We start from the raw sequence: 22,290 nt of genomic DNA on the forward strand, positions 1-22,290 counted from the left end.
TGACTCACAGTCAGAAATAACTTGTGAGGGTGCAGTAGTGTATAAACCTCCTGTTCAGAGGCCAGATCAATCGCTGATGAAATTTTACAATGATAAATGTGATACATTTCAGAAGTAACAAGACAAGAGAGTACTCAAACTGAAGGGAGGGTCGATTTATTTGATTTTACTTTTAACCAAAGAATGATCAGGTGTGCTCCCGATAAAGGTGTTTAACAACATGGGTGGGGATATGGATAGGGTGAAGAGAGAACAGCTTTTCCCCTTACTCCGAGCCTCAATAATAAGGAGACACACCGTAACCATAAAGTGAAACTGGTCTCATCATTAATGTGTAAACTGTAGAGAAAATTTCCTATTTCTGTACGTGTTTGGTTTTAAAATATTTCAAGATTTATATTGCCTCCCGAAAAATACACTGTTTTTCCATTCATCTCGCTAATGTTCACAAAAACAGGCACATTTTTCCATCTATGATCCAAAGTCCAATATTTACCCGTTCCCTTAACATGCCCAGACCTCTTTAAATTACTTATATCCTCTTTACATTTTCCTTTTCTAACCATTTCAATGCTTGTAGTCTCCCAAAAAACATTTAAAATATTTTTCATAAGACGTAGATAATGGACATTTTCCAACAATGTTGATAATGTAATATTTTTAACTTAATATCTAAACTATAAAGTTGCAACAATGCTAAAGTGTTTTGTTGTCCCGTCACCCATCTCTCAGACTGCAGTTTCAAATAGCCGTTAAATCTAAAAGGACTTGCCAAATCTTTACTTGCGATCTAAATGGCCATTTGTCCCTTTATTATGAAATGGGCATATTAATTATGGATTGTTTGTCTGACTGCAACAGTGTGATTTGGTTTATTAAGAACGAAAATCGTCCATCTGGTTGCCAGGCCTGCTGTGGTAATCAACAAGGCCTGACTGCGATATTTTCTCCACATTAATGTAATGTTCCCCACACACAGAGTAATCTTCATCTCCCTCAACCAAACCCCACGATTCCTGTAAACTCATCCACCAACGATGAATAAAATCCAAAGAACTGGAGATGGAGCAACACAAGAACATAGACATTAATTCTGGCGGTAGGAAATTCAAGTAAGCACTTATCCACACTAAACGCCATCGGACAGATATATCAATCTGCCTCATTTTACAAAACTATCAATATTCATCTGTAAGCTCTTTAGCTCCTCATTACAGCCTGATTTGCCGCCTCGTTTTATACCACCTGTGAATTTAGTTACTGCACTCAGTCTCTCCTTCCAGGTCATTTGGGCAGATTGCAAACAATTGAGGTCCGAAAACTGAACACTGCAGCACCTCAGTAGTTGCACTTCGCCAGAAAAGGCGACTTACCCTAATGCTTTGCTTTCTATCAGTCAGCCAATTCTCTACCCAATTCAAAACTCTACACTTAAGCCCTGGAATCTAACCTTCTAGATCAGTCATTTATGCACCATCTTGTCAAATGCCGTCTGAAGTTTAGGTACACAGCATTTACTGCATCCCAATTATACATATTATTGGTTACATTCTTAAAGAGCTCCAACAGATTTATCAAGCACAACCTTGCTGACACTGGTAAATTGATTTTTTGTGTTTCCAAGTGTTCAGTTATTTCCTACTTTATGGTTGTTGAAGTAACTTCCCCACGACAGAGGTTAAACTAATTTGTCTATAGTTTGTGATTTGTTTGCCTATCTCCTGTTTTGAATGCGAGTGCCACATTATTAATTTTCCAATACTTCGGCACTGTTCTAGAATTCAGGAATGTTTTGAAAATCATAACTAATGCATCCAGTACCTCTGTTTTTTTTCCTTGAAATGATAGACAGCAGACCGAGGGCCTGACCAGACCTTAATCCCATCAATATATTTAATATCTTTTTCCTCATCATTGTACTTCCATCAAAATCCTTTGCAATTGTTGTACATTTTGGGAAGAAATTATCTTCCACAGTGAAAATAGGAAATGTTGGTTTTGCCTCTGCCACTTCTGAGTTTCCCATTTTACCTTGCCGTTTTCATCCTCCAAAATACCAACATTTCGGTACAGCATTCTTTTCCTTTTTGTCTACTCGCAGAAGTGTTCTTTATCAATTCTTATGATTTCTGCTCGTTTTCCTTCGTAGCCATTTTGATTTTGTTTTTAGTAACCATTTGCTGACAATGTAAGCGTTATTCTTTAGTCATTCACAGGATGATGGTGTCGCTGGGTTACACAGCACTCATTGTCCGTCCCTAATTGCCCAGACAGCAGTTAAGCGTCAACCAAATTTGTGTGGGTTTGACGTCACATGTAGGTCAGACCAGGTAAGGATTGTGGTTTCTGTCCCGAAATGAGAGTCATGAAATAGATGGGTGTATCCAGCAATGAGCAGTGGATTCATTATCGTTGATAGACTCTTAATTCTAGGTTTATGTGGAATGTATCTTCCACCATCTACCATATTGGCATTTGAAGCCGTGTCCCCACAACATTATCTGGATTAGTAGTCGGCGATAATACAACCAGGCTATCACCTTCATGTTATGATTAATTTCCTTGTTAAGACATGGATCACATTTCAGCTTTTTTGACAATTCCTGTTCCACTCAGGATTACACTTCAATTGAGAGGTTTTGATTATCTCCCTAAGTAGTTGCCACTGTTCTTCAACTGTCCTGCCCTTTAATGTTTTGCCAAGTCCACTCGAGCCAACCTCTTTCTCAGGCCAGTAAAATTATCATTGTCCAACACTAAACCTCTCATATGTGACTCTGTCTTTCCTGTTTCAATTTGAATGTGAAACCCAAGCACACTGTGTTGACTACTTCTAAAATAGTTCAGTACGTCAATATAATTTATCATGCCTTCTTCATTACGTAATACCAAAGCCAGTTCTCTGTTTGATTAGATGACATTTTACTTGAAGAAATTATCCTTCATACATTTGACGAACCATTCTTTGAGGCTCCCCTTGCCAAATTGCTTGATCCAGTAAATATGAATGTTCACATTACCCTTGATTATTCTTGTGCCCTTGTCTCAAGCCATCAATATTACCTGCTTCAAGCAATTCACTACTTTGAAAGTCGTTTGCGGGGGTGGGAGCTTGTGGGCTGGAATTGCTTCTACCAATGGGTTTCTTTCCATGTGTATTATTTCGAACCAGATTGATTAATCAGTATCATCCCACGCGCTAATATCAGTTCGTAATCCAGCCTTGACATTATCCTTAACCAACATAGACACTCTACCAGCTGTTCCTTCTTGTCTGAATACTGAGTCCCCTTGGACATTTAACACTCCAGTCCTGACCTTCCTGCAACCACATTTCTGTAATCCTCACAAGGCCATACTTATTTATCTCTGTTTGAGCTGTGAGCTCATTAATTTTACTCTAAATACTGCACACAGTTAATTTTCCACATATTCAACTCGGCTATATTCCTCTTCCTTGTCTCACTTCCAGGTGGCACAGTGAAAAATCCCAAAATTACGATCCTGTAGATCTTGCATTTAAACTCACTCCGAGCTACCTGAATATTCTTTGCAGTACATTTTACTCTTCTTACTTCTGTCATTGGTACCAATGTGTTCCCCGATCACTGGCTGTTCACCCTCCCCCTTCAGGGTGCCCTGAACATGCTCTGAGACATCTTGATCGGGGCACCAACCACCGTTGATTTGTTTTTCTCTTTTAATATTTTTGTGCACAGGCTCTCCATCTTTATTTATTGATCCCCAACAATAGTGAGCCTATCATTTACTCTAGCTTTCGATTCACATTTTTAAATTGTTATGGTTCCTTCCTTCAGCATGAAAATTAAACTGGCTCTGCCTGTTTACTCGACGATACTCTACTTTCTGCTCAGTTTCTGACCCGCTGCTCTGGTTTCCAGCCTCCTATATTATTAGCTTAATCTACTCGAGTTACAGGATGTTGGGGCCCCTCCAGTTAATGTGAACTCTGTACTTTTCGGACAGTTCCCACCTGTCCCAGAAGGTATCTGAATCATCAAAAAATCAGAAAGCCTCCTCCCAGACCAGGTCTTTAGCCACATACTCAACTCGACTATTTTCATCTTCCTTGTCTCACTTCCAGTTGGCACTGGGAGCAATCTCAAGATTACAGTCCTGGAGATCCTGCTTTTAAACTCACTCAGAGCTCCCCGACCTTTTTTTTTACAGGACCTTTCACTCTTCTTACCTATGTCATTGGTACCAACGTATACCATGACCACTGGTTGTTCACTATGCCTGAACATGCTCTGAGACATTCTTGATGCTGGCACTAACCACCCTTTGTATGAAAAATTCATAGAATCAAAGAATCCCTACGGTGGGGAAGCAGGCCTTTTCACACAGCATGTCCACGCTGACCCTGCAAAGAGTAACGTACCCAGACCCATCCCCCTACTCTGGTACTCTGCATTTACCCCTGACTAACGCATCTAACCGGCACATTACTGAACACTATTGGCGAAAAGTAAACATCCCAGGCCTATTTCGCTGCACTATGTTGAATCTGCTTTCTCACAACAGATACTGCCAGAACTACTGAGCATTTCCAGCAACTTTTGATTTTGTCACTGATGACGATTGCATGTTGATAAGAACATGTGCAACCCAGACTTGAAAAATGCTGAATTTAATCTTTCCGGAGAAAACTAAATATCTGGTTTTTTTTCAATAATTCCAGTAAATGTTCATTAAATTACTCTGCTCTGTACGTGTACGTCATGTGCTCACTTTCCAATCCTGAATAAATGAGATTTTTAATATCAGAAGGCTCGGAAACGTTGCACATTTACTTCTTCTTATGGCAATGTGATTCCATCTCATTCTTTCATGTCAGTTTAATTATAGCAGATTAATCACAAAACACACACACACACACGCGCGCGCACACACACACACACATACACACACATAATGTATTAATTTGTTGAAGAACACCAGTAACATTGCTAGTAACTGGAATCATAAGTGGAAAAGATTTAGATAAAGAAGGATGACAGTAAAGGGGTCTTTTTATGGAACAGATTATGCTATTATGTGAATTTACTAAGATCATCAAATTTACCGAAAACAAAAGACATTGTTATGAAGGTGCAGATATGCACATTATTCTGAAAGGAGTTAAATATAAAATTTGACTCTGAAATCGACAGTGAGGATGAGTTGTCATGGAATAAAATCAAATTCAAATTGGGCCAGTCAGTTTAAATTATACCCAAATACACTGAAGTCCAATCGAATTTGAAATATAATGTATTTTATGACTTCAAAACCAATTAAATGATCCAATCTTTTGAGGTATAAAACCACACATTTTGAACATTTAGGGGGAGAACTGCCAAAGATAGACTGCTAGCTGTAGAGCTTTCTAAATGGTACCTGTCTATAAGAGGTTTCTACAACAGAACATCATCAAAGCCGACCTAGAGAAAAAAAAATCTACATAGCAAAATCAACAAAGGAGAATTGAAAAGGCCGATTTTTTTTTTTGTAAATCTTAATCGTGGTCTTTTGTTTCATCAGACCAGTATTGTAGTGTGGTAGGTATACGATAGGTTTAACTGAAGGAGTTCTAAATAGTTGTTCATTTTAATATTCTCTGTTCGACTTAACTAAAAAAAAAGTTTTACTTTAAATAGTGACCTCTGTAAATAGATGTTTGCCTCTCGAAATGTAACAGATTCCAACATGAGGTGAACTTTTTCTCTGTATTTGGTTTAAATTAGGAGAAAGGTTTACCCTGTGTTGTAACGGTTTGCGGGTTTCCATTTGCGATTTGAACAGGTTTCGACAGAACCAGTCAGAGATTTGGGCAGATTTAAATAGGTTTGGGCTGTGAAAAACACACAGTAGATTTAATTATTCGCACATGATTGTTCGAGAACTTTAAATAAAACGTCGGTGAGACAGTTTGTTTAATTTCGGTGACTTGTATTTGGCAAAATTAAAAGTGAGAGAAATGGCTCTTAAAAATGTTAAAGAGGTTCTGGGGTTTGAAGATGATTCTCACATTTGCCGAGTGTGTTTAGAAGGAAAGATAAAGGCCAAACTTTTAGAAGAAGGAAAGAACTTAGATTTGAGTTTAACCAAGAACAAGAGTAAAGCAGAAATTGTCCGGAAATTACTGAGCCACTAAGGTGCGTCAGAGAAACAGACAAGTGCAGGAGATTTAGAAAACAAAAACTTAAATTACAATTGAAGAAAATGCAGTTTAAAGATAAACAAAGGGAGAGAGTAAGAGAGAGAAGAAAGAGAGGAGAAGGTTCTTAGTGGATCAAACAGAAAAGACAGAGGGAGAAAAAGAGAGGAAATTTCTAAGCTGAGCAAAGAGAGAGCGAATTCGAACTTGAGAAATTGCAATTTAGTCACCAAAGTCAAGTTAATAGGTTGGAGATTAAAAGGGGCGTAAGTGATATATACAACTGTGTCAAAAATCTGCCACGTGTTGATGAGAAAGGTGTTGAACCCTTCTTTATTTCATTTGAAAATTTGGCTCGGCAGGTGGAGTGGTCCAAGGATCTATGGATAATGCTAGTTAGGACTAAGCTGTAGGCAGGGCTAGTGAGGTATGTGCTGCGCTGACAGATGAGGGTTTAGGAGATTATGAAGACGTCAAACAAGCTATTTTAAGTGCTTACGGATTGGTACTGGAAGCATATAGATAGCAGTTCAGAAAATTAAGGAAGGAACCAGGTCAGCCTTATGTTAAGTTCGACAGAATTAAACATAGGCATTTTGATAGATGGCTTTAAAGATAGCTAAGACCTATGAGGCTCTAAGGGAGATTTTTCCGCTGGAGGAGATAAAAAAAAATCACTTCCAGAAATGATAAGAATTCACGTGGAGGAACAAAGTTCAGGAATTGAGAAGGGCAGGAGAATTAGCAGATGAATACATGTTGCTGCATAAGACAAGGTTCCAGCCAGAATTTCGTCCTGTGAGGGATAGAATTTGGGAGAAGGGGAGATGCTACACTATAAAAGAACGACTAGAGAATAAGAGATTACCACCAGTTAAAGAAAACGCCCAAGAGAGTGGAAAGCAGGTGAAAGGCCTCAGGTGTTTTCACTGTAATGGAGTGGGACACAGAAAATTACAGTGTCAGGAGGACAGAAGGGCACTAGGAAAATGATGTTTTCACTGCTATAAGGAGGGATACGTGTGATCACAGTGCCGATCGTTATGAAAGGCGCTGTGGGAAAAGATTTGGTAAAAGAAGCTAAGCCAGTGGCATTAGTGAAAGTTTTAAAGGAGATCCCAACGCGAGCTGAGGGGCTGTAGGAAAGTGCACAGCCTAGGCCGGGGCTGGATGTGGATTTATTACCTGATATATATAAAGAATTCAATTCTGTGAGTAACGGTTACTCAGAAATAACAGGGGGAGAAGGGCAAGAAGTTATAATTTTGAGAGATACAGGATCAAACCAGTCTCTAATAGTAAGGGATGAGAAAATTTGATTGATTAATATGCAAATCACAGAATTTATTTCAAGTCAGTCCTGGAAATACCTTCAAGTAAATGAAGTAACACTTGCGGTCAGACAATGTATTCTAAACGTGACACCTTGTTTGGACGCTATCTGCGTCTTCATCTGGAGTCAGACTGGTTTTATTTACAAAGTGTGGGAGGGAGAGTGTGCATGCGTGCGTGTGACAGAATGGAGCGTGCGTGTGACAGAATGGAGCGCGCGTGTGTACATGAGAGAGAGGGAGAGGGAGAATGTGTGTGGAGAAGATATGGAGAGTGTGCATCAGTGTATGTAACGGGGAGAGTGAGAGTATGTGCTTGTTCAGGCAAAAACACGGACAGATACAGCACATCCCTTTCCCCACACACACACACACTCACTGCGTGGTTTCAGAGCTTTACTTCTCTGCAGCCTCTGCTCTATTTGTTATTCATGTTACAGACCCAGTAACTACAGTCCCCATGACCCAGAGTTGGGTCAGCAAATCCTAAGATCTCCCTGAATGTCTGAGGCAGATCACAGCACAACCTCCAGCAAACCATCCCCAGCACCTCCACGAACTTTTCAATAACAGGAGTCAGTCAGAAGCCCCTCAGCTCCAAGTTAGGTGCCTGTTCCTTTACAATTAGACTCCAGGATTTTCCTTGTGTTACTGACTGCACGATCAACTGAGAGACAAACAGAGGTCTTCCGTTAGCAGGCGCATACCAAGATTTCAAACACATGAGTCAAAGCGGCTGGAACACCGATGTCCATGGAGAACCACATGGGAAACATCAGGAATTGAACAACAACCTGACACACACCATTTCACTGTTTCCGAGCTTCGCAATGACAGCAATCGATACAGGAGGGAGTCAAAAACTAAGGCCAGGGAAAGATACAGAAAAAAAACAAATAACTTATTAACTGATAACTTGCTGAAAATATGGATAAAGAGATGGGAGATTGGAATAACTGGATAAATGAGACAACAGTGGGCCAATTCACAAGAATGCAAACAAAGAATAAAAACATTGCCAGAACTGCTGGAATGGTCCATTGCCTCAAATTCTGAATCTGCTTCAGAGAACCAGCCCAGACCCCATACACTGGGGTAATGTATGGCTAAGATGGAGAGCTGTGCAGGCCGTGCTAGAGGATTACTCCATAAACTGGACTTTCTGCACAACATGGGGAACATTGCAAACCTTTTCCAGGACATTGCAACTCTCTACCACCACCCTTTGCCTCCTACCTTTGAGCTAGTTTTGCATCCAAATGACTTTCGTATGAACCAACCTTGTTAAACAGATGACCAGGCACAAAGTTATTCAACGCCTTACTGAAGTCCATATCGACAATGTACAAAACTCTATCTTAATTAACCTTTTTAATCGCTTCGTCAAAATAATCTCAGTCAAGTCAGTGAGACACAATACTGCTTGCACAAAGTTATGTTGACTATCCCTAATCATTCGGTACCTTTCAAAATATCTGAAAATCTGATGATTCATAATCCCTTCCAAGAACTTACCCACCACCGACGTCAGGGTCACTAGCTTTTCCTTATTACCCTTCTCAATCCTTTAAGTAGTGGCACCAAGATAGCCAACCTCCAGTTTTCCGAAACTTTACCTGTGGCCATTGATATTAGCAAGAGGCCCAGCAATCACTCCCATAGCTTCCCACAGAGTTCTAACGTACATCCAATAAAAGCGAGGACATTTTCCTCCCTTTGCATGTTTTAAGACCTCCAGCAGCCCTTCTGTATTGCAGACACTTTCCTAGATATCACTACTTATTTCCCAAGTTCTCTAGCTTCCATATCCTCCTGCACGGTAAGCACTGATACAAAATATTCGTCCAGTATCTCCCCCATTTCCTATGGTCCTGCACATCGGCAGTCTTGTTGATTTTTAAGGATGTCCTATTCTCTCCACAGTTACTCTTTTGTCCTTGACATAATTGTAGAAATTCTTTGGATTCTCCTTAACTCTATTTGCCAAAGTTATCACATGTCCCATTTTTATGCTCCCAATTTCCCTCTTAACTATATTCTTGTTGCCTTCAGATTCTTCTAGTGATTCACTTTAAATAAGGAATTAAGAGGCTGATGATGACCATTCCGATTGTTGGAAAAATCCATTTAGTTCACTGATATGCTTTAAGGAAACAAAGTGTCATTCTTATCTGGCCTGGCCTACAAGTGACTACAGACTCACAGCAATGTGGTTGACTGCTAACTGCGCTCTGGGAAATTAGGGATTGGTAATAGATGCTTGCCTAGCCAGGGACGCCCACATCGTATGAATGAATTAAGAACTTTAAATTTTAGACCTGCTTCATCCCTTTCCATTTCTATTTTAAAACTGATAGAATTATGATGACTTGCCATAAAGTGCTCCCTCACTGATATTCCAAACACCCCCCACACCACTGCCTTATTTCCCAAGGATAAGGTGACGTTTAGCTCCTTCTCTGTGATGGAGTGCATTCGTCAAGCAGCTGCAGGGTTGTCACTGGGATTGGGGTCAGCAGAGTGTTCGACTCATTGGGTTGAACCAAACAATAATTTGTTTCAGTTGCATTTTCATTGAGTGTGACAGAGGGATTGTCTGCACGAGTTTGAGCTAGTTTCCTGTTGCTATCTTATTGGACTCACCTCATTAGCTACCCACCCCATCCCATGGTGTCCCTCTCCTTCAATACCAGCCCGATTCTCCCACCCATCAAGGTTGGAGATACTCACCATCACCCGCATGCCCTTTGGTATTTCGTGATCTTTGGCACTGGTGCCATCTTTAAAAGTCCAATAGGCACATGGCTGAGCTTTCCCGGGTTAGAGCTGCCTTGCACAATTTACTCTGAGCATTGCAGATAAGGGGCAATTACACCACGGTTTGTCGACAAGAGCACGGAGGTCCTGGTGGATTGTCTAGTACAGAGGGAGACCATTCTCCTCCCAGAGGAGACCCCACCGCCAGACCTAGCGATCATGGTCTGGCTCACCACACAGCATGCAGCACCTTCCCCTCTCTCTCTCTCTCTCACTCTCTTTCTCCTCTGCTATAGCTCCTTCACTAATGGAACAGTATGGATACAACAGTGTTGACTGACTCCCTCTGGACACGTCACCAACTCCCCCTCCCCCTACCTACACCGTCTCCTATTCCAGGAGAAACAGCTCGGAATAGGATTGAAAGAGCGAAGAGGTGGAGTGCCCGAAATCCAACTCCGCAACCCAACCCCACCCCCCCCCCCCCCACGCCGAATTTACCTGTGTATCTGCATTTGACTCTGTGAGTATCTATACATGGGTGCAGGTCTGACACTGTATGCGGTGTTTAAAATGACACAATCTCTCCCTCAACAGGCCTCCGCACCCTACTGCAGTAACAGCGGCAGAGGGTGAAACCTTCGAAGATTCAGTCTGGGTGGGAGAGAGGGCAGCATCTCACATCACCATCCAAACTGACAGCAACATCAACACATACACCTCCCCCCAAAACCACCCCATCCAACCCCAACACACACACACACAATGCTGGTAGCTGGAGGGTTGCAAATATACTTGGGCCTGTCAGAATGGAAATGCTCACCCCTGCGTGAACCATTTTGTCAGGTGATGAGGTGAATTTATTTCTCATTCTGTGACTTTCAATGCTTAAAAATTACTTGAGAAAGTATTGAAAAGTCCAGAAAAAGGCCCAGTGGTGTTGGTAATGACGCAGGAACAACATCACTTAGTATCTGACAAAACTGCTCTGTGCTTCCAAAGATATTATTTGAAAAATCAAATGGCCATGCGATTTGAGAGATTCACAGCAAAGGATTTATTATCTTCTCAGAGTTAAAAACTGTGCCACTGATGCAGTGGTGCGGGGAGACCAGCAGGGGGAGGTATTGTAAGAATCTAATCATAAAATTCAGTGGTTTGCACTGGTGCCTCATGGTGCCAGGCACCCAGGCTCGATTACACCCTCGGACGACAGTCTGTGTGGAGTTTCACATTCTCACCATGTTTGCCTGGGTTTCCACCGGGTGCTCTGGTTTCCACCCACAGTCCAACGATGTGGATATCAGGTGAATTCGCCAAGATAAATTGTCCATAGTGCTCATGGATGTGTCGGTTAGGGGCATTAATCAGGGATAAACATAGGATGGTTTGGAAATGGGTCTGGGTGTGTTACTTTTCGAAGGGTCAGTGTGGATTCGTTGGGTGAAAGGGCCTGTTTCCACACTGTAGACAATCTATGAAATCTATGAACAACAGGGACAGACAGAGAGAGTGGAGGAGAGAGAATTTGATTCCAATTTCAATCTATCTACTTCAAAAACAACATTGCACAGCGATTCAGACAGACGTACACACAAACTGAGATACTGATACTAACACATATAACACATGCTCACAGAGATACGCACGTAGATATAGACTTTTACACACAAACACACGAACATTGCCCCACATACAGGCACACACTGTTCTTAATACAGAGATATATTTTTTTTTTGTTAATAAATTATCAATGGTCAGTCGGAGAAGGCAGGAGAATGGGATTCAAAATATTTTAGCCGTGATCAAATGCCATGGCAGACAAGATGGGCCGAATGGTCTAATTCTGCTGCAGGGTTCATTGCTCATTTGATCTTGTGGTGCATGGGATTGTCTTTCCACGAGGCCAGTGGAGACTGAATTGGCTAAGTATTTGATTTAGGAGAGTTAATGAGAATGTAGACAGGTTTGAGGGGCTGGGTGGTTGATACCTGTTTCTGATTGTCGACTCTTTATATATCAAAAGAGAGGTGATTGATTTGAGGGGAACACATTTTTAGAATAAGGGCATTCTCATTTCTGACTGAGACAGGGATGTTTGTTTCTCTTTCAGGTTGTGTGATCTGTGGTGTTTTCGTTCCCAAGGAGCAGTGAAGACTGGGTTACTGAAAACACTCAAGGTTGAGTTCCATAGAAATTTGATGAACAAGATAACCATGTTTATTAGGAACAGACAGGAAAGTGATGTTTAGTTACAATCACGTCAACAATGCATATTTTGAATGGTGCAGCAGGTGCGAGGGGCTGAATGGCCAGCTGTTGCTCCTAACCCATATGTTGTTCTCTCAAGCACTCCATGATGTTACAGGGGTAAAGAAAGATCTCATTCAGCCAGTCAGCATCATGATAATGAGACATGAGGAGACCATTCTGCCCTCAACTGAGTTATGCAGGAATAGATTGAAGTCTTGCAGCCCGCTAAGTACATTACACAATGTAAGATGAGGCCATCCAACCTTTCCAGCCTGCTGCCCAGCAACAGGGGAAACCTGGTTAACTATCTGGGAATAAACATTCGGGATAGATGATTATTTTCAGGTTGTAAAGTTGTAACTTGGTGGAGTGTCTCAGGGATCAGAGTGAGATTATCAACTATTTACAGTCTATACCAATGACTTGGATGAGAGGACTGATTCATTCATCAAGATAATCATTTAACTGGACATGGAGACTCTGCAATGGGATACAGACAGAGGACGTTAGTGAGCAAATATTTGGCAGAAAACAGTATAATGTGGGTTAAGGGAAGTCAGTGTTGTGTTAAAAAGATAAAATAACAGTAACCTACTTAAATGGAGAAACATCGGTGAGCTCATTGGTACAGAGGGATTTGGACGGTCTGGTACATGAGCCACATAAAGCTAGTCAGCAGATTCAGCAAGTGATTAGGAAAGTGCAGCGAATGATGCTGTTTCATGCAAAGGCTACCGGGTATAATCATCGGGATGTTTTACTGCATGTGTACAAGACAATGCTGAGAATATATCGGATATATTGTGTTTAGTAATGAAACACTATACTGAAAGAAAAATATGCAATTGTATTAGAAGCTTTTTACTGATGTTTCACTTTACTCTTTGCGAGAATGAAGGCCAGATGGAATCATAGTGTCATACAGCACGGAAACAGACCCTTCAGTACAGCTCATCTGCACTGACTAGATATTCCAATCTGATGGAGTACGATTTGCCAAAGTTAGACCCATAGTGCTATAAACCCTTCTTATTCATACACAATTCATTGTCTCTTAAATGTTGTTATTGTACCAGCCTCCACCACTTATGCTACCACCTCATTCCATAAACACATTACCCACTGCATAAAAATGTTACCCTTCAGGTATCTTTATAATCTTGCTTTTCCCTCCTTAAATCTGTACCCTCTGGTTTGGACTCCTCCGGCCTTGGGAAATAACCTTGGCTGTTCCCCGCCTCCATGCCCCTCATAGCCTCTACAAGGTCAGAGCACTTCACGTCTGAGAATGAGACATGTTAATATTGAACTATATAACCCGTGAGGAGAGTTTATTCGGACGTAGCTAATGGATGAGAGAATAAAACTAAGGATTCAGTTTTAGAAAACAACATACTCATTTTAATACAGGTACTATGAAGACATAAACTTATTGTACAAAAATTATGCAAACACGTATAAACATGCCTTCAAATTATAAACAACAAATGATTTCAAAATGGAGCAGATAACAGGGATGGAATCATGCAATCAGAGGAATGCTTAACCAGACCTGATATAAACCAGGTTGGTGTTCGGGTCACATTAATGCATGTTTCCGATCAGAGAGGGAGAAAATATAACCTGTCGAAGAAGCAAACAGCCATAGCTCCATCTCTACGTGTACTTCTCTACATCGACATGTGAGAGCTGAAAACCAATCAGCCATCTTTAGCACTCTTTGAGGGTTCCTGCTGAGGCTTCATTGGGATCTCTCCACTGACTACAGCAAAGGGATTTCAGCCAAATCAAATTGTTCCAGGAGAAATTCCAGCGTCAGCAGCTTCTGTGAGATAGAATAACTTCAGGGGCAGAATAACAATTGAAACATTTTCAGTTTTGCTTTTCTCATGAAATTAACTGTTATTTGGACAAAGCTCTTCGGAACGTTTTGCTCCTGACCTGGTGCACAGAAACCGAGGTGACCATTCAGCCCCTGAATGCAGTCAGACATGATTTGGTGTGTATTGGAAAACTTTCTGTTGAGTTTCAGTTTTTTCCTGTTCTGCCTTCAGACATGTGTGTGTGTGTGTGTGTGTGTGTGTGTGTGTGTGTGTGTGTGTGTGTGTGTGTGTGTGTGTGTGTGTGTGTATGTTTCTATGTCTCAGATTTATAGAAAATACATGTTGATTAACATACTGTCAATGTCCAAATTGTATTTCATTTATGTATCCATTTTTGTAATTCGAGTAAAGATGCTTTGGCTTTAGATTAGATATTTTTTTTAAAAAATTGAGGAAACTTACCTGACTTGTTCCTAACGCTGAACATGACCCAGTCTGAGACACATATCTTTTGCAATATCACACACTTCGTTACATTGATAATTTGTCGTGACCTCTGGAGGAATGGGTCTAGAAACAGAAACAATGACTCTCTAACCTTGGTAGGAACAGGGATAAGGCGAAATTCTCAAAAGGCTATTTGAGTGGGAATTCTCTGCCGCCCAGGTTTGTGGTACCATTTTTTCATTTACTCAAAGATGTTTTAGTTAAATATTTGACTGGAAAGTGACTCAAAGATAATGATCTGCAGTTGGGAACGTGGCACTGGGACCGAAATCTGATCAGTCACAATCTTAATTCCTGGTTGGGCAGGGACCCACAGCTGTTTCACAGATCTATTTTGCCCCATTCCATTCAGCCCCTCAATCTGCTACTCAAGAGCAGTTGGAGACCATTTGCTCCTACTACCTGGTGCAAAGAAACCGAGGTGACCATTCAGCCCCTGAATACAGTCAGAATGATTTGGTGTGGATTGGAAAACGTTCTTCCGAAAAGAGTGGGTGTTACTGTAAAACAGTCCCTTCCTCTCTCTGTACAGAAGTTTCTTGGTTCCATTTATTGGTCATGGTGTAGACCTAGATATAAAGGGAATAATTCCCCCATACTGGACCCAGATAGTGATTATAAAATCCTCTCGTGCCGACGGTCACTCCCCTCTGTGAGAAGGAAACACACCACACACATTCAGCGCGACCTTTTGACATCAACGAAATATATGAACACCAAGAAAGAATGACTGGCCTTGATAACAAGGCAGTACTTGACTGATGCAGGTATCAGGGTACCTGAAGAAAATGGAACTTTGACCTCCATCATATAATTAAGGAAAAGGCAGGAAAAAGGGATGCTATTGATCCATCGTGTCTGCACCAGCTCTGAAAAGAGTTATCCAGCAAGCTCAATTCTACAACCCTATCTCTATATCCCTCTAAATTCATCACTCATCTGGTCCAGCAGCTTACCAACATTCAACTCAATAAGTTTTTCCAGTACTTCAGTTTTACTAATTTTACATTTTCTGAAGTTCTCCACTTTTGCAGTCACCCTGTTCTCTAATATTTCCAAAAGATTTTCTTTTGCTTCTTTTGTTTGACAGAATCAATGTGTTCATCTCACTGGACAGAGATGACCTCTGTCACCTCGTAAATGCGTGAGAGGATGGAACTCTGGCATAATGGATAATGCCCCCATTCCTGCCTGGCAAGTTCCTGAATCAAAATTGTTGATGAGAATTTTGAGTGCAGGCCTCTCCCTGGTGTGAGACTGCACAGCTCTGTGACCTCCTCATTGTTGAAATAAACTGGCTTCGCTCTTTGAACCTGGGAAAGGTATGCCATTGGGAAATATTTGTGCAAATCTCAGAAAGGATAGTGCAGTGCCCTGCTCCACCCTACACAGTCTCCGAAGACCCAGAAACACTGTAGAATCATCCCCGTACCTTGCACAGAATAGGAAAACCAGGTTCTCTGGTCTCCCTGAATGAATGCAGCAGCTGACAACACAAATCCAAGAAAACCATCCAGAGAACCTATACTGACTTTCTAATGTCAGGTGCAAGTCAATACTTACATATATGGCACACTCACTCAATGCATAAAATGCCTACCTCTCCTCTGTTTCTATTCCTGGCTGATAAACTGTTACATTTCTGTGCCGTCCCTGAAATATGAACAGTTCTGATCTCCATGGAAATAGTTGACAATGTAACTGCACAATTTTCTTTACCTCAGTCACGATAACAGCAACACCGCCACTGATGGTGGAGATGCTGGGGAGGTGATGGTCTAGCGTATTTTCTCCACACTATAAATTCTGAGATTTCCACAAATATTCCCCAATGGTAATGACACAAACCCGGAATTCAATCCCGCCACAGCAGATGGTGGGAGTTCAATTCAATAAAATATTTGGAATTAACATTCTAATGAAATATTGATGGTTGTAAAAACTAAGAACATCTGGCTCAATAGTGTCCTTCAGGGAAGGAAATTTGCTATCTTCACTGGTCGGCCTACATGTGATTCCAGACCTTCAGTAAGGTGTGGGGAGGGGAAATGAGGAACGTGATGAAATCCACATTGATCCCATGTATTTGGAGGGTCCCAAGGTGGAAGATGAGGGATTCTTCCTCCAGTCATTATACGCCTTGGATTTGACGGTGGAGGAGGCCCAAAACCTGCATGTCCTTGATGGAGTGGGAAGGGGAGTTAAAGTCTTCGGACACAGGGTGTTGGGGTTGTTTCGTGTTTTACTATTACTTTAACAGACCGTTTGCAAATGAGTTTTTCACTGCTGCCCAGCCCCTGACAATGTGCTGTTCTCTTAATGGATTACATTTTCCACAATATCTTTGCCAGTCAAGGATTCCTAATTCCCACAAAATATTGTATTTTTCTTTTATTTCTGGCCATCAAATTCTGCGCCATTTCCATTCCCTGTAATTCATTTTGTACTCCCTGAAATATCAGCTGTATGTTTCTTCCTCCACAGATACCAGTGATCAATGCCAAAGATGCCTCTGGAGATGGAGATTTTTTACTTCCTTGTACTACAGCAGTTCGTGTGCTGAAGGTGCTCTCACAATGTGGTTAGGTAAGAAACATTGGACTATTCACTCAGCGACAGTGAAGCATTGACAATGTATGTGCAAATCAACAACAGTTTGTGTTTTTATTTTGATCATGTTTATTCAGGACTTCTGACATAAAGCCGCAGATGGAGATATTAGGTCAGATGATTAAAAGCATTGCCAAAGAAGCAGGTTTTTGGAGAATACCTTAAAGGAGGAAAGCAGAACTGAGAGGATTAGGGTGGAAATTCCAGACCGTGCTCCCTTGGCAAGTGTAGAAAGTGCCAGACAGGTGAAGCAATAAATAAACATATCATTGGGAGTCTGAAAGAAAATGAGTTGTCGAGGTCTCACAGGTTATGTTGTGCAGGAAAACAGTGATATTCACAGCCAGGAATTAAATCAAGGGTACTTGTAAATAGCAGCCTTTTGCTCATCAAGAAGTTTTGGTACAATTGAGAACTTCGGCAATAGAGTTTTAGATATTTTTGAGATTACATGTAAGTTGAATTTGGGAGGCTGGCCAGAAGTGTGTTTGGATAATGAAGTCTGGAGATAACAAAGGGATGGATGAGAGATTCAGCAAATGAACTGAGGTTAGGATGGAGTTGATTGATGTCACTGATGTAGAAATAGTGTTTTTGGAGTGGGACTGGGCAGTAACCCCCACCTTCTGGATTCAGCTGTTGGTCAGTTTGTGGACATTCTGATGGGAATCTCAGTAATTGTAATGCCAAACTCTGACAGAATTACTCAATTCATCAGGACCTGGATATTCATATTGTGTGTGAGTATTGTGTTCCAGTTCATTTCCACTTGCTGCATAAAAGTTCTCCTTTTCTCAAACCATCCTCTCAATAGATCTCCCCCAAATCTTTAATATGTTTTCTGTAATCCTTTTGTGATGAGCTGATAAGTGTTAAGTGTACCATCTCGATGTATATGTTTTGTGAACACTTCTCTTGCACCTCCCCTCAACTTCCTTTGTTACAAGGAGATCAACCTCAGTTTCCCCAAACCCCTGATTCTGTTTGCTCTCTATAAGGCACACATCAGGATTGTGTTGGACCATTCTCCACTTGCCTGTATCAGTGCAGTCATCAACAATATTAAAGAAAGAGAACATCCTTCAGGACAAAGCACTGTGCCTGAGTGGTGTCCCATCCACTATCTTCAACATTCTCTCTCCCCATCCCCGAGGCACAGTGGCATCACTGTGTAAAAGGTAAAATCAGCATTCTCCTCCCAGACCATAGGGCTGCTCTCTCATTGTGGAGAGATGTCTGGTGGTGGTTTAACCTGAAGGTTACCCAGCCCAGGCAAGTGGAGATGTTGAGAAGGAGAGTCCATCTGTTGGGGATGGATATTCTTGATGTGAATCATCAGCACCCATGTCCCTGCAAGTACAATCCCGTATTCCTGAACCATCCTGATAATTCTCCTGTGTCCCCTAACAGGGATCCTGCCATCCTTCCAAATGTGTGGGCGTTCTCTGGTTTGCACAGACCCAGCTGTGTTCCTGTGGGTGATGTCGTCATCGAGCAACAGTTGCACAAACCTCACTGTCTGTAAAGGTGGGAGACACAGAAATCCCGATGACATTTAAGATGTATTTACATGTACACATGCAATGCCATGACAGGTAACACTTTGGACCAAGTACTGGAAAATAGACTGGGATAGTTAGGTAGTGGTTTTCTTTGTCACAAACCTGATGGACCACAGAGTCTTTTTCTGTCCTGTAGACTGCTGATGTGCTTATTACAGGATATGACAAGCCACATCTGGAATCAGGTCAGAGAAAGTGATGTTAGATTAGATGACACATGATTGTTTGATTTTGGGAGGAAAGAGACAGAAAGGTTCAGGTAGAGATTCTGGAACTCAGGGTGCAGGAATCTGATAGCGCCATCATCACTTGCGAAATAAAAGTGGGGTATCCTCAAGTTTGGAATTAAAGGAAGGTGCACATAGCAGAGCTTGAAGAGACTCGAGATTAGAAATAGGGAGGATAATGAGGCTGGAAGAATTCGGGAGGATTGAGAGTTTGGAGGATGTTAGAGAGATAGTGTGGGTTTTGAAGCTAGAGAGGAATTAGAGATAAGGAAGAATTGTAAGGCTGGATGAGGGGACAGTGATAGATTGTGAGGATTGAGGAATTAACAGATGGCGAGATTTAGTCACAAAGATATTCAACACAGAAACAAACCCTGAGGCCCAACTAATCCATGTCGATCAACATTCACCTCCACTTGGTCCTCATCCATCTAGACATTTCCAAAAATACAGCTGTCCAAATGTCCATCTCATAGAATCCCATTCCCCTACTCTACATCTACCCCTGACTAATTCAAATAACCACATCCCTGAACACTGCAATTTACCATAGCCAATTCACCCATCCTGCATTTCTTTGGACAATGGAGGGAAATGGAGCACCTGGAAGAAACCCACACAGATACGGGGAGAATATGCAAAGCCCGCAGAGACATTTGGCCAAAGCTGGAATCGAACCCGGGTCCCTGGCGCTGTGAGGCAGCAGTGCTAATCTTTGAGCCCCTGTGCCACTCTGAAATTGTAATTGCATTCACCGCTATCACTTTCTCTGGAAGTTCATTCCACACATGAACCACAGTGCAAAAACAAAAAATAAAACCTCGAACGCCTTTTTAATGCCTTTCTCCTCTCATCTTAAAATGTATGTACCGAGTCTTGAATCGCGCACCCCTCCTGTAAAGGGCACCTGCTATTCACATTCCCTGTGACACTCACGATTTTGTAAACCTTTAATAAGGTCACCACTCAGCCCCCTACGCTCCCGTGAAAGAAATCTCAATTTTTCCAGCCTCTGCTTATAATTTAAACCATCCATTCCCATCAACATTCTGGTAAATCTCTTCTGAGCCCGCTCCAATTTAATAATATCCTTCCTATAACAGCAGAACCAGAACTGGACAGAGAATTCCTGAAGAAGCCTCACTAATATCCTGTACAACCTCAACGTAACGTCCCAACTCCTATATTCAAAGGTCTGAACAATGAAGGTAAGTGCGCTCAGCACCTCCTTAGCCATCCTGTCTACAAACTTCAAAGTCCTGAACCCCTCGGTCTCTTTGTTCCATGTCACTACTCAAGGCCCTAAGTTTAATTAGATTAGGTTCTGCCCTCATTTGTTTTATCAAGATGTAATATTTTGCATTTATTCTCATCCAAAACATCCTGTAAGTATAAAGACAGTAGAAGTATACTGAAGATGGAAATCAATCAGGCAAAAAGGGGACATGAGATAGCTTTGGCAAGTAATGTTAAGTATAATCCAAGGGGTTTTCATAAAAACATTAAGAACACATCGGTAACTTGAGAGAGAATAGGGTGTCTCAAAGATAAGCAAGGTAGCCTACGTGTGGAGCTGCAGGAGATGGGGGAGGTACTAACCAGATTGAGATAACTGGCATTAGCGCTAACTGTGGAGAAGGACATGCAAGTTAAAGAATTGGGGAAATAGATGGTGACATATTGAAAGTGCCCATCTTACAGAAGAGGTGGTGCTGGGTGTCTTGTAATGCATAAAGCTTGATAAATCCCCTGGACCTCATCAGGTGTACGCTGGAACTCTGTGGGAAGCTGGGAATGTGATTGCTGGGATATTTGTATCATTGATTGTCACAGGTGAGATTCTGGAAGACTAGAGTTTGGTTAACGTGGTGCCACTATTTAAGAAAGTTGGTAAGGAAAAGGCAGGGAACTATCGACCGGTGAACCTGACGTCGGTGTTGGGTAAATTGTTGGAGGGAATCCTGAGGGACAGGATGTACATGTATTTCGAAAAGCAAGGACTGATTAGCGATAGGCACATGAATTTGTGCCTGGGAAATCATGCCTCACAAACTTGATTATTTGTGGAGAAGCAACACAAAGGTTTGATGAGGGCAGAGCGGTGGACATGATTTATGTACTTCAGCAAGGCATTGAACAAGTTCCCCATCGTGTAATGGTGAGAAAAGTTAGATCTCGTTGAATACAGGGAGAACTAGCCATTTGGATACAGAACTGGCTCAAAGGCAGAAGACAGAGTGGTGGTGGAGGGTAGTTTTTCAGACTGGAGGCCTGTGACCAGTGAAGTGCCACAAGGATGGGTTTTGGGTCCAGTACTTTTCATCGTTTATATAAGTGATTTGGATATGAGCATAGGAGGTATAATTAGTAAGTTTGCAGATGACACCAAAATTGAAGGTGTAGTGGCCAGCGAAGAAAGTTACCTCAGATTACAACGGGATGTTGTTCAAATGGGCCAATGGGCTGAGCAGTGGCAGATGGAGTTTAATATCGATAAATGTGAGATGCTGCATTTTGGGAAAGCGAATATTAGCAGGACTTGTGCATCTTAATGGTAAGGTCCCAGAGAGTGTTGCTGAACAAAGAGACCTTGCAGTGCAGGTTCATATTTCCTTGCAAGTAGAGTTACAAGCAGATAGGATATTGAAGAAAGTGTTTGGTATGCTTTCGCTTTTTTTGGCATGCTTTCGGTTTTTGGTCAGCGCATTAGGGAGAGAAGTTGGAAGAACATGTTGCATTTGTATAGGACATTGGTTTGGCCACTTTTTGGAATATTCTGTTCTCCGCCTATCAGAACGATGTTGTGAAACTTGAAAGGCTTCATAAACGATTTACAAGGATATTGCCATGGTTGGAGGGTTTGAGCTATTGGAAGAGACCAAATAGGTGGTGGCGGCTTTTTGCCCTGGAGCATCAGAGGCTGAGGGGTGACCTCATAGAGGTTTATAAAATCATTAGCGGCATGGATAGGATAAAAAGCATAGGTCTATTCCCTGGGGTGGGGGAGTCCATAAATAGAGGTCATAGGTTTAGGGTGAGAGGGGAAAGATATGAAAGGGA

This window comes from Hemiscyllium ocellatum, chromosome 38 (assembly GCF_020745735.1).
Source record: "Hemiscyllium ocellatum isolate sHemOce1 chromosome 38, sHemOce1.pat.X.cur, whole genome shotgun sequence".
Lineage (NCBI taxonomy): Eukaryota > Metazoa > Chordata > Chondrichthyes > Orectolobiformes > Hemiscylliidae > Hemiscyllium > Hemiscyllium ocellatum.